Source organism: Cebus imitator, unplaced genomic scaffold, assembly GCF_001604975.1.
Source record: "Cebus imitator isolate Cc_AM_T3 unplaced genomic scaffold, Cebus_imitator-1.0 Scaffold107, whole genome shotgun sequence".
NCBI classification, from domain to species: domain Eukaryota; kingdom Metazoa; phylum Chordata; class Mammalia; order Primates; family Cebidae; genus Cebus; species Cebus imitator.
The window spans coordinates 4,135,905-4,148,342 of record NW_016107422.1 but is presented as its reverse complement, the minus strand read 5'-3'; positions in this window follow the sequence as shown (position 1 = coordinate 4,148,342).

The window sequence follows — 12,438 nt, the reverse complement described above, 5'->3', positions numbered from 1 at the left end:
ACCTTTAATCCTTCTTGGGGTGACTACAATGTGAACGTGTTCATTTACTGAGATGATCTATAATGACTACTGAGAAGAATGGCCAAATGAAAAGATATGCTAAAAGGGGTTTAGGGAAGAAAAATGCAGCCTTCGGGATGTGATTGTGTAACATTGGCCTTTACCATTTGGAAAAGCACCTCACCCAGGCTTTCACGGCATTTCATAAACTATGACGTGTGACTGGAGATGCCTTGAACAGTGCCCGACAAATGACTTTATAGCTACAATTATGTTCTTCAGGAAAAGGGAATGCTTCATAGAAAACCACGCAAACCTTGAACAGACTAATAGTACAGAATCTGGCCACTTTGGTTGAATTGATCTATTGTGGACATTTCACATGATTTTTCTATTGATATTTTTCTCTTCTGCAAGCCTCGGAATGTGAGAGGAATTCTATTACAATGGCGTCACACTGAGTTTTTAGTAAGAGGTAAAGCTGGTTTTAAATTGGTGATAATCAGATGCCTATTTTGAGGGGGGTGCAAGAGGGCTGACAATGGCTAATATATAATAAAAGCAAACACAGTCTTGAGCCCCAGATGCCTCTGGGCCTGAGGATGCTGGTCCCTGCGCCTCTGGGAGGAGGCCGTATCTGCATTTTGGGGTGAATGAGGATGTTCTAAAAGCAGGTCCTGCTGACACACTTGCACAGCAGAGGGTCAGATATTCCCTCAGCTTTTTAACAGGCGGTGAAGTTTCCACAGGAACTTCATCTTCCTCCTTCACGTGAGGGAGTGAAACAAGCCAAGTTGACGAAGTTGAGGACACGGAGATGGGGTCTGTGTAAGGGACCAGCCAGCCGCTCTGTGGGCCACTTTCATGGGTTTTGCCATGTCGGATTACTCTGGGATTAAAAAAAATTATTGTGATAATAGATACGTAACATAAACTTTCCCACTTTAATCATCTTAAGTGTACAATTCAGCAGCATCAGGCACGTTCACAATGTTACGTAACCATCAGCAGCTACCTATTTTCAGAACTTCCTCATTTCCCAGAGATGAACTATCATTGAAAGTACTCTTTGTTCCCCCTCCCCTGGGCCCTGCTGACCTCTCTTTTACTTTCTTTCTCCATGAATTTGCCTATTTAATTTGCTTTTCCTTAGCGGCTAGTAATGTGGAGTGTCTTTGCCTGTGCTCATTGGACACATCTTGGGTTTTCATTTGTATTACAGATAAATAGGAAATGACGCCCCACGTCCTGCTCTCCATCCAGCTGAGCCACCCACACCACTTTGTCCAGCCTGAACCTGCAACTGACAGCAGACCTCCCCGCGGCCTTAGGGAGAGCAAAGATCTGGTAGCGAGGGGAGGCTGGGTCTTCTTGAAGAAGGTGGCTCTGACTCAGAGGCTCAAAGGAGTGTCCCTAATGGAGTATCCCCTGCAGCTCCGAGTGGCCAGTCTTGGATGTGTTAACACGAGCCTTGGGCCAGATGGTGCGATTCCGGGGTCCTGGCTGCTGTGACATGTCTTCTGGCTCTTTGAGCCACCCAACCCAAGAATGGCCAGAGCTCACCTGTGCCTGTCTGAGAAGAGAAGGAGCTGAGTGACTGATGTCCTGGGGCGTTGGGCTGGCACGGCCCTCACCTCTCCACAGGACTGGACTCCCCCGGATGTCTTTGCAAGTGCCATCTTTTCCTCGGGCAGTACTGCATTCAGTTACCAGCACCCAAAGCCGACTCTGACCGGGAACCAGGGCCTAACTCAGGAACCCAAGAGACAGTAGCTGGTTTCTTGTTTTCCTTCCATGAAGTCAGCAGGCTTAATCTCACCTTGCCTACATCACAGAGAAGACGGGACAGATTTTGGGGACATTCTGAAATTAAGTGTGAAGTGTAGACATTTGATTTTGAATAACTTAAACATTAATGGAATTTAGACCACATGCCAGCTACTGGACTTTAGAATTTATAAAGCCTCTCTCTGCAGATGAAAATGCTCATTTAACCAAATGGAAAAAATATGTTTACATGTCTCGTACCCATATAAGATCTATGAGACCTGTGTTTTTATTTATCAAAATTTGTTGTCATGTGGCCAAATTCACACTTTAGGCAGTACGTGCTCAAATATTGTCAGTTCAAAGGCCCTGGATGGGTCCTAGCTCAAACTCCTTGATATAGTTTGGCTGTGTCCCCACGCAAATCTCATCTTGAATTGTAGTTCCCATTACCCCCATGTGCCCTGGGAGGGATCAGGTGAAGATAATCAAATCATCCTATTCTCATGATAGTAAGTGAGTTCTCACGAGATCTGATGGTTTTATAAGGAGCTCATCCCCACTTCACTGGGCTCTTCTCTCTTCTGCTGCCATGTGAAGAGCAACGTGTTTGTTTTTTCTCTGCTGTGATTGTAAGTTTCCTGAGGCCTCCCCAGCCCTGCTGAACTGTGAGTCAATTAAACCTCTTTCCTTTATAAATTACCCAGTCTCAGATATGTCTTCATTAGCAGCGTGAGAACAGACTAATACACTCCCCATGAACTACTCTAAGGAGAGAGGTTATCTCCATGCAGCCTCGGCATGTGCTTAGGACTTCTGACACCAGCAACCTGGCAGCCCAGCCCGACGGGGCTCTGTTCTCTCTGCTGCGTGGTTTAGAATGTGGTCATCGTTTGTGTAGGATGGAGACTGAAGAAATCATCCTTCACGCTGATTCATCTGGAAGAAAAGAAAATCCCTAATTTTTTCAGCTGAGGAGTCCATGTGTTTATGTATTTAGCACCTCAAGACAGGAGGAAATAATTAGTGGTTTGAGAACACGTTAACAAAAACCAAGAACTTTTTCAACCTTTGGGCTCATACTATATGTAATTGTAAAGTTCCGAGCACACCAGAAGGGAACAATACTCTTTTGTGATGGGGAGGTTACCCCTCCACCCACCTCCTGTCGCCCCTGGGATAACCACAGCGTGGACTTCCTGTTCTACCCAGGGCCATGAGCAGACAGCTAAATTCATGTATGGTTTCCAAGGAAAAAGTGGAGAGGGTGCATTTCTTACCTAGGCACAGCTGGGAGGGATTCCCATAAAACATCATTTTATTTAATTTGAAGTGATTTTCTAGCAGGCTTTTCTTCTAATTTGGAACCAAATATTTAAACAACCATTGCTTAAAACACAAGCTGGCGTCAGAATTTTAAGGTGGTGACAAGAGCAGAGCAGCTTTCGGAAAAAGAGAAGTAAGAAGTTTGGTTCTGGATCCCAGCCAAGCGATGGTCGTTTCGCTTGTTTATCGATTATGCGTTTGTTCCCAAGGTCGATGAGGACTTGGTGACAACTGATTTTTATGTGGCATGTCACACTGCTTCACTCCTCATCTTCAAGTTGGGAGGAATCAAATATTTCCCTATTAAAACTTGTTCTTCTACTCAGCAAATTTATGAGAATGAGAATAAAAACGTGCTGGATAATTTTCAGCTCTTTGCAAAAAAGCTCCTTTAACGTTGCTGATGAATTCAGCAGTCGTGGCCAGAGGGACTGGAGAGGGGAGGGGCCTCCCTGCTGCCTTATTCATCTCCCCCGGGAAACACAGTTGCTGGATACCACAAGGAAAGGTTTTGTTTTTAAGGATTGAATGAAAACACTGGATGGTCTTGATAGATGAGCAAATATTTTGCAGAACCTTCATCTGTTTACTTTGCAGTAACCACAAAGCGTCTGTAGGGGGAGTTTTCTTATTGCTGTTTTTGAGTTACTAAATACAGAAAATAATTTCAGGGTTTTCTCCCTTTCCTAACTCACCTGCAGTTTGCTATGTTTGGTATTGAGGGTAGAATATTTTTGCACAGACACTTCTTGCCTCGTGTTTCTAAAGGCTGGTCTCGGTGCATCTACGATTGTAGCAAATGACAGGAAAAAGTCTGTGGGCATCAGAGGGTTTCAGAGAAACACAGAAAAGTGGAGGATGTTTAAAAATACGTTTTGCACATCAGCAAGGTCTGGACTAGGGTACAGGCAATGAGGTGCCTAGGCTGCAAAATTTAAGGAGGTTAGGAGTGAGTACCTGCTTAAATGATAGGCCCTAGGTGCTCCCTGGCCTCCCCCCATCCCAGTTCTGGGTGCCAGACATCCAAACTCTGGCTGGTATCCAAGTCCAACTCGGGACCTAGGGAGGGTGCGGGGCAGGTGGAAGGGAAGTAGATGCAGGAGTGGGCAGGGGAGGGATAAGGAGGGGCTGCTGCTCCCCAGGTTCTATTCTCCTGTGAAATGTGTCCTGGAGAAGTGGGAGGGAGGTGAAAAGGGAGCAGTGATCCAGAGCTAGAACCCGTGCTTCCATCGGATGGGCCGTGACCATGGCCTCATAGATGTCTCCACCATCTGCCTGATGCTGGCCTAAGAGGCACAGCGAAGGTACTGGATGACAAGTCTGTTCAAGTGGGAAGAATAAGCAAGTGGCTGGGGTCTGCTTTTCGGCAGGTGGTCAAGGGAAAGCAGGAGAGTTCCTAGCCTTGGGACTCCACTTAGGACAGGGGACCACATGGCGAAAATGTCAGTTGCCAGCAGAATGGGACCTAAGGAGAACTCAGCAGGTCTCTCTGATTGTCCCAGGGTGTCTGTCTGGATCCTGCTCGCTCAGCAGCATGTGCAGGGGCCTGGGGCACTCCTGCCCAGAGGGACCGGGCTGGGTTCATGGGAGCCCAAGGCTAGCGAAGGCTTGGCCCGATGTGCCGAAGTGAGTCTGCGGCGAAACCCCAACCAGCAGAAGGAGGGACTGCAAAGTCACCTAACAAAGGACATGGCCCAGGGAAGGGAACAAATTGAGGCCATTAATGTAAATGACCATATAAGTGTGGGCAAGGATGGGGAAACAGTGGTGCTCTCATAGTCTATAGGTGAAAGTATAAACTAAAAAAGTGATTTTGAAGGCAATTTGGCAATATCTGTCAAGATTTGAAAATACACGTCCACTGCATAGAATTTGTCCTATAGATAGGTTTACAAAACACCAACAGATATGTTCACTACATAATGATTTGTTAGAAGGGAAAAAAAAATCAAGTAAAGGAACAAACTGAAATTGATCAGAGACTATTTAAATAAAATAAAATATATACATAAATCAGAAAATGCATGACCATCCAAGTGATGTGATGACATGGAATGATCTTTGTAGTATTTGTTTAGGGAAAGCAATCTAAAACACAGTGTGCTTAATATTATCTTAGCTGTATAAAAACTAAAGGATATGCATACAGGTACAAAATAAACTGTTGACAGTAGTTGCTTCTGGAAAATGAGACAAAGTGGATAGTGAAAAATAGATTATCGGTTGACTTTTTATTTTTCTGCTTCTTGATTCTTGGTTAATCACTTACATATATTACTTTTCTAATCAAAAACAAGTTTTGTAATGATTCTGTATTCATTTTCAGGCCTCAGACATTTGGAAGAAAATAGTTTCTTGGAACCTTGGAATGTTTGTTTTAGAAAGCCACATCTCAGGCTATAGCTACTGTGTGACTTGGGGAGTTGAATTCAGTTAATCTATAAAAAAGAGAAATCTTACGATTAGTAAGCAAGGAACTGGCCCAAAATTCTACATACTTTTAAGTTTCAGGTGTTCCATTTTCCAATTATCATATTTAAAATCTTCTTTCAATGTACAGAATGGAGAATGTATTGCAAAGAACAAGCAGAGGCTCAAAGAAGTTTCTTGGTTTCAGTGGGGTTCACGAATTCTTTTTTGTGCATCTTTCTTTTGTGCTTGTGAGACTCCAGATGAAATGCCCAATACGAAAGGTGGCTCCTGCTCACTTTCTCCACTTCCTCATCCCTACCTTCTCCCCGGCCACTCCAGATATTCCTCCCTAGCAGCTCGTTGAAATGGTTCTTTCATGATCAACGTGCCTGAGCCAGCTGCAAATGTTTCTTCCGATTTGACCAACTGGCAGCAGGCAAAGCGGTTATCACTCCCTCTTTCTTTTGATATTTTTGGAACCACCTCTCTCAGTGTTTCTACATTTTTGGTGGCTCATTCTTATTCCCTTTTGTTATTGCTTGCTTCTCCACAGAACTTCCAAGGAGCAGAGCTCTCCAGCGATTTGTCCTGGGTCTTCTTCTCCACCTACCCGTTTCTTCTGATGTATCCCACCCAGTCTCACGGCATTGAGCCTCCTCTGTGCACTGATGATTTCAAACTTGCAGCTGTTTTTCAATCTCCAGCCTAGACCTAGACTCTCAGATGGGATTTGTTTCTTCAGTTTCCTGTTCATCATCTCCATTTAACAGGCATCTCAAAGTCAGGATGAAGAGAGAACTGTAGATTTCCCCAACCGACTTCCTCGACCTCAGCTTCTCCCTTTCTCAATAAATAGCAACGCTGTCTACCCAATTTCTCAGGTAGAAAACCCGGCAAATATTCTCCGTTTTTCTTTCTTCTTAACACACACATATATATTCTTAAGCACTGTTATTTCATCTACTTTCAAAATATTCCCTGATTCTGGTGAGAGCTCCCTGTTTCCTCCAGCTCTTGGCCCTGGTCACTGTGTCATCTGCTGGAACTGCAGCACGGTGTCGCCTGGCCTCCCTGTGTCCACTCTCCCCATTGCCTTCTGCTTCTTCCAACAACAGAAAATACACATCATGTCCACATGACTCAGTGACTCCATCTCTGTCTTCCAATAAAATCCAAACTTTCAGTAGGACTCACAAGACCTCCATAATTAGGTCCTTAACACTCACACCAGCCCCACTGCTGAAAATCAAAGAAATAGGGAAAGTAAGGAAAGGGGGAGAAAGAAGCATAGAATCTTCAAAGGCAAAACAGAGGGCTGCTCTTTCAACAGAAGCAAGGGAGGGCAGAATACAATCAAATAACATTATTAAAGCACAGACAAAAGTTAAAAGCCTAGCATTCTATATCCAACAAGCTTATCTTTAAAAATTGATGTCAAAATAAAAATGTTTTGGGAAATAAAAAAATTAAATTTGAAATAAAGTAACTTAAACTAACTTAAAAAAAAACCATTAAATTCTTTTGGGAAAAAAATTTATCAGTAGTTGAAAGAACAGCACCAGAAAAGACCCCTGTATGGGTCAGTAGAAATGAGTATCAACTGCGTAAAGCTACAGCAACAGCAATACATTGTGGAATGGTTAGCATGGATTCAAGTGACGTACATGATAACAAAACACAAAGGAGGAAAGATCATTGAACTGTTTTAAAATTCTGTATTGTTCAGGAAGTGGTAAGACTACTAAATTAAAGTAGTCTAATACTCAAAGAATAAATGTAAACTCTAGGGTAATCACTAAAAAAAATAGATGTACAATGAAAACCCTAATATCGAGGAAGAAATAAAACGATAGAAATGCTTGACTGAGTAACAAGAACAAAAACTAAATGCAGGAAAGGAGAAAACAAAGAACTAAGTAGAAAACAAATTGCAAGATGGTAGATTTAAATACAATGCGCCATTGAAAAAGATTCTCAGACTGCATTAAAAAACAAAAAAGAGAATCCAATGCTGCTTACAAAAAACACATCAAATTTAAGGATACAGAGAGATTAAAGGTAAATAAAAAATAAAAAAAATTATGTAATATACAAATGAAAACACTACTTAAAAGAAAGCTGGTTTGGCCATATTAATATCACACATTATAGACTTTAGTCAAGAAGTGTTAGAGGTATAAAGATGGACATGTAGTAGTAACGTTTTGAACAACCAGTACAACATAAGAATCCTACATCTGTACATATATAATACTATTATCTCACAATATATAAAATATAATTTGACAGAAATAGAAGGAAAGAGATTATAACAAATGTGCAGGCATGACTGGAGATTTTTAGCATGCTTCTTTTAATAATAAGCAGAGAAAAAAATCGGTAAAAAGAAATACAACTAACCAACCTAATTTTATTATTTTTATATATAATATGTTATATGTGTTATATAGGATATATATTTAAGAATATATATGTAAGGTATATATGAAATAAGAATCCATTATATTTTTATGTCATATATATAACATATCTAATACATATGAAACATATGGTATATTCTTCTTTTATGTATACCTTACATATATATTCTTATATATATAACATATATAACATATTATATATGAATATGATAAAATTAGGTCAGGTTGGTTAGTTGTATTACTGCTCACCAATTTTTTGAAGTGCCTTCTTTTGAAGTTTCTTTAGGACACTTACCAAAGTCTGTGTTTGATATGGTTAGGCTTTGTATCTCCATCCAAATTTCCTCTTGAATTGTAATCCCCATAATCCCCACGTCAATGGAGAGACCAGGAGGAGATAATTGAATCATGGGGGCAGTTTCCCCCATGCTGTTTTTATAATAGTGAATGTGTTCTCATGAGTTATGATGGTTTTATAAGGGGCTCTTCCCTACTTCACTCAGCACTTCTCCTGTCTGCCATCTTGTGGAAGCAGGTACCTTGTTTCCCTTTTGCCTTCTGCTAGGATTGTAAGTTTCCTGAGGCTTCTCCAGACATGCTGAACTGTGAGTCAGTTAAATCTCTTTTTTTTAATAAATTACCCAGTCTTGAGCAGTTCTTTATAGCAGTATGAAAAAGGACTAATATAGTATTTATGTTTTAGAGCACAAGTAAATCTCAGGGGGTTTTAAAGGATTAGAATCATAAAATATAAGCTTTGTTCCTAACTTGGAATTAAATTAAAACTTAGCAAAAGGAACTTCAAGATCTGGCCAAGATAGAGTCATCACACTCCACTTATCCCTCACTTATCACAGCTGGAAACTCTGGAAAGAATGACTCAATGACTATTTGAAGATTCTGAAATTTTTTTAAATATCAAGGAGAATGAGGAGAAAATCGAAAACTTGAAAATGACTAATACGATAATGAGTTTCCTGTTTTGTTTGTTAATTCTGCTAAACTATATATTGCCTACAAGAAATCTACTTAGTATATATTTCTACAGCTAGGTTGAAAGTAAAATGATAAAAAATGATGCACCAGGCAAATAAAAATCAAAAGAAAACTGAAACATCTTTATTCACATCATACAACATAGCCTCCAGAACAAGGAAAATTACCAGAAATAGAAATGAACATTGCAGAATGATAAAAGAATGGATTCCCAAATAAAATATAAGAATACTAAATGGACATGTACCTAACATGAAAACTGATACAAACTAAAAGATGCATAGACAAATCCACAATTATAGCCAGAAACTTTACCACTCCTTTCTAAGTAACCAATAGAATGACAGATAGTCAGTAGGATAGAGAAGACCTGAAGAGCACCATCAATGAACTTGACCAAATTGAAATTTATAGCACACTCTATCCAACAACAATAAAATGTGCGTTGTTTCCAAGGGCATGAGGAACATTCACACAGAAAAACTACATTTTTGGACACACACACACACACACACACACACACACACACACACACACAGAGAACCACAGCAAATATAAAGCAATTGAAATCATACAAAATATATTATCTGGCCACAATGGAATTATATTAGAAATAAATCAAAGAAAAATATAACACTTGGAAAATGCTCAAATATTTGGAAATTAGATACATATTTCTAAAATTCCATGGTTCCAAGAGCAAATCTCAAGAGCAGTTTAAAAATATTTTGAACTGAATGAAAATGAAAATCTAACTTAGACTGTGGGGGATACATCTAACATAGTACTTTAGAGGGACATGTATAACATTAAGGAATTATATTAAAGATAAAGGACTCAAATCAATAATCTGATTTTCTATTTTAAAAACTTGAAATAGAAGAGCAAACCGAACCCAGAGCAGGAACAGGAAACAATAAATATAAAAGCAGATGGAACATTTGCTGAAATTGACCCCTTGTCAGGCCATAATTCTAGCCTCAGAAAATTTCAAAGGGTGTGAACTGACAGCATGCAATAACACGCTTTAAGTATGCTGGATACACACACACTCACACACACACACATAAGACACCTAGAAAACTCCTCATATTTGGAATATTTTCAAGCTCACTTTTAAACAATTTATATTGAAAGAAAAAAATAAAAAGGAAATTAACAAACATTTAGAATTAAAATAGAGTGAAGATACTACTCATATAAAAGCTTATACAGTACCTCCAAACCAGCACATCAAGAGAAATTTAAGCCTTTGATGCTTATATTAGAAATAACGAAAGACTCAACATTAGTGAGCCAAGCACTCAACTTAAAAACCAGTAGAATTAATAAAGATTAATAGAAGGAAAAAGCACAATTTTAGGAATGAATGAAACATGTTTAGACACTGTAGAATTAAGTAGATAATAAAAATTATTAAAAACTATGTCAAAAAAGGGAAAATTGGGCAAAATAGATAAATTCTTAGAAAAATACAATGTATCAAAACATACACAAGAAAAAACAGAAAACTTAAATAGTCCTACAGTCACTGAGAAAATTAAAATTTTTTCAAATGGAAAATGCCAAACTCAGTTCTCTTTGCAGATGAGTTTTATCAAAAGCAAAAGAAAAGATAATTTCTATCTCTACTACTCCAAAGGAAAGGAAAAAAAATAGAGAAGAAAACTCAATTTCTCTTATGAGGCTAACAATGCATTGGTAGGATAACCAGACACACATAGTATGAAAAAAAAAAAAGATACATATCCCAGTTTTCTCATGAACACAAAACCAGAAATCTTAAACAAAAATATTTGCAAATATCATCCAGCAATATAAAAGATAACACATCTTAAATAACTTGGATTTATACCAGAAATGCAATTCTGATTTAATAAGAGACAATTAATAGCATCCTCAAATTCAAAGATTCTCAATGAAAAAACACCTTCTTATAATGCTTTAATGAAAAGTCAACTTATTATGAATATCTTAGCAAACTACAAAAGAAGAAAAATTATCTTTGCCTGATAAAAGGCACATAAAATGTATAGTAAACATTACATATAACAATGGAAGTTCAATAGAATTGTCTATAATATTAGAAAAGAGAAAGATGCCTTCTATTCAATACCTAATCAAAATTTTACTGTAAGTACTAGCAATTACGCCAATACAAAAAAGAAATAAAAAGTGACAGCATTGGAAAGAAAGAAATGATATTGTCATTAGTTGCTGCTACTGAACGCCTATATAGAAAATTTAAAAAATATATATTTCTATTTAATCAAAATAATCTATGAGAAAATATAATTTTTAAATGTAATTTTCAGTAACAAAAGTTTACATAAAGCATCCTTTATGTAAATAATTATGTCCTTAATATAGGACATCAAAAAATGTAAATACATGGAAAACTATAGAAGGCACTTGTATAGAAAGACTCAGTAGGATAAAGAGGCAAATTATTTATAAATTTATCTCTAGGTTCAATGGAATTCCCCCAAATGCTAATAGGTTTAATAGAACTTGACAAGTGTGTATATAAAATATACATGTGGGTATATATGTGTGTGTATGCATGTGTGTGCTCAAGTAGACATGTACGTGGCTATTCATAGAAGTATTGTTCATGTATGTAGAGAGAGAGCCCAAAAGAGCCCAAAATAGCCAGGATACTTCTGAAGGATAAGATGGAGGTGGAACTTGTCTTATCAGATTTCTTTCTTATGAGAAAATGTCAAAGATAAGATGTTTCAGAGTTGTCATGGGCCTAGACAAATAGCCTATGGAGCAGAACAGAAAGCCAGAAACTGACACCCAGAAATAGAGACACTTCACTCATGCAGGGGTGGGCACTGTGGATTATTGAGGAAAGGAAAAGCTATTTACTGAAACTATCATAGGCCAATTGTTGTTTATATGGAAAACAATGGACTTTGACACCTACCTCATGCCTACTCAACAATCAATTTCAGGTGGTTTAAAGAGCTAATGACAGTCCCCTAGTCTTCCAGTCTTTTAAAAGTATTTTTAGTTTCCTTTTTTCACATTTATGACCAAAGGATAGAAAAGCATTTTTTAAAAAGCCATAAAATACATAGGCCATAAAATAAATGAATGATACATTCTATAATTTCATTAGAAAGTTTCCGCTCTTCAAAATACACAGGAAGAATGTAAAAATTCAAGGCACGTACTAAGACATTCATAGCACGTATAACTAAAAACGGATTTCTATGTAGAATACAAAAGGATTCCTTTTGTATTCTACAAATAATTTGTATCTACAAATTCTTATTGATATAAATCAATAAGAAAAATGTGCAAAAATATGAAGAGGCATTGTCCTGAAAAGGAAACACAATGAGAATTAAACATTATAAAATAATGCTAAACCTCAGTAGAGATTAGGAAAATGCAAATGCATATAGTGCAGTGAGGTATTAGTTTTTTATCTACTAGTTGGGCAAAAATGTGGAAGTCTTATAATACCCACTATTGGTAAGGCTGTGAATCAACAGAGACTTTATTA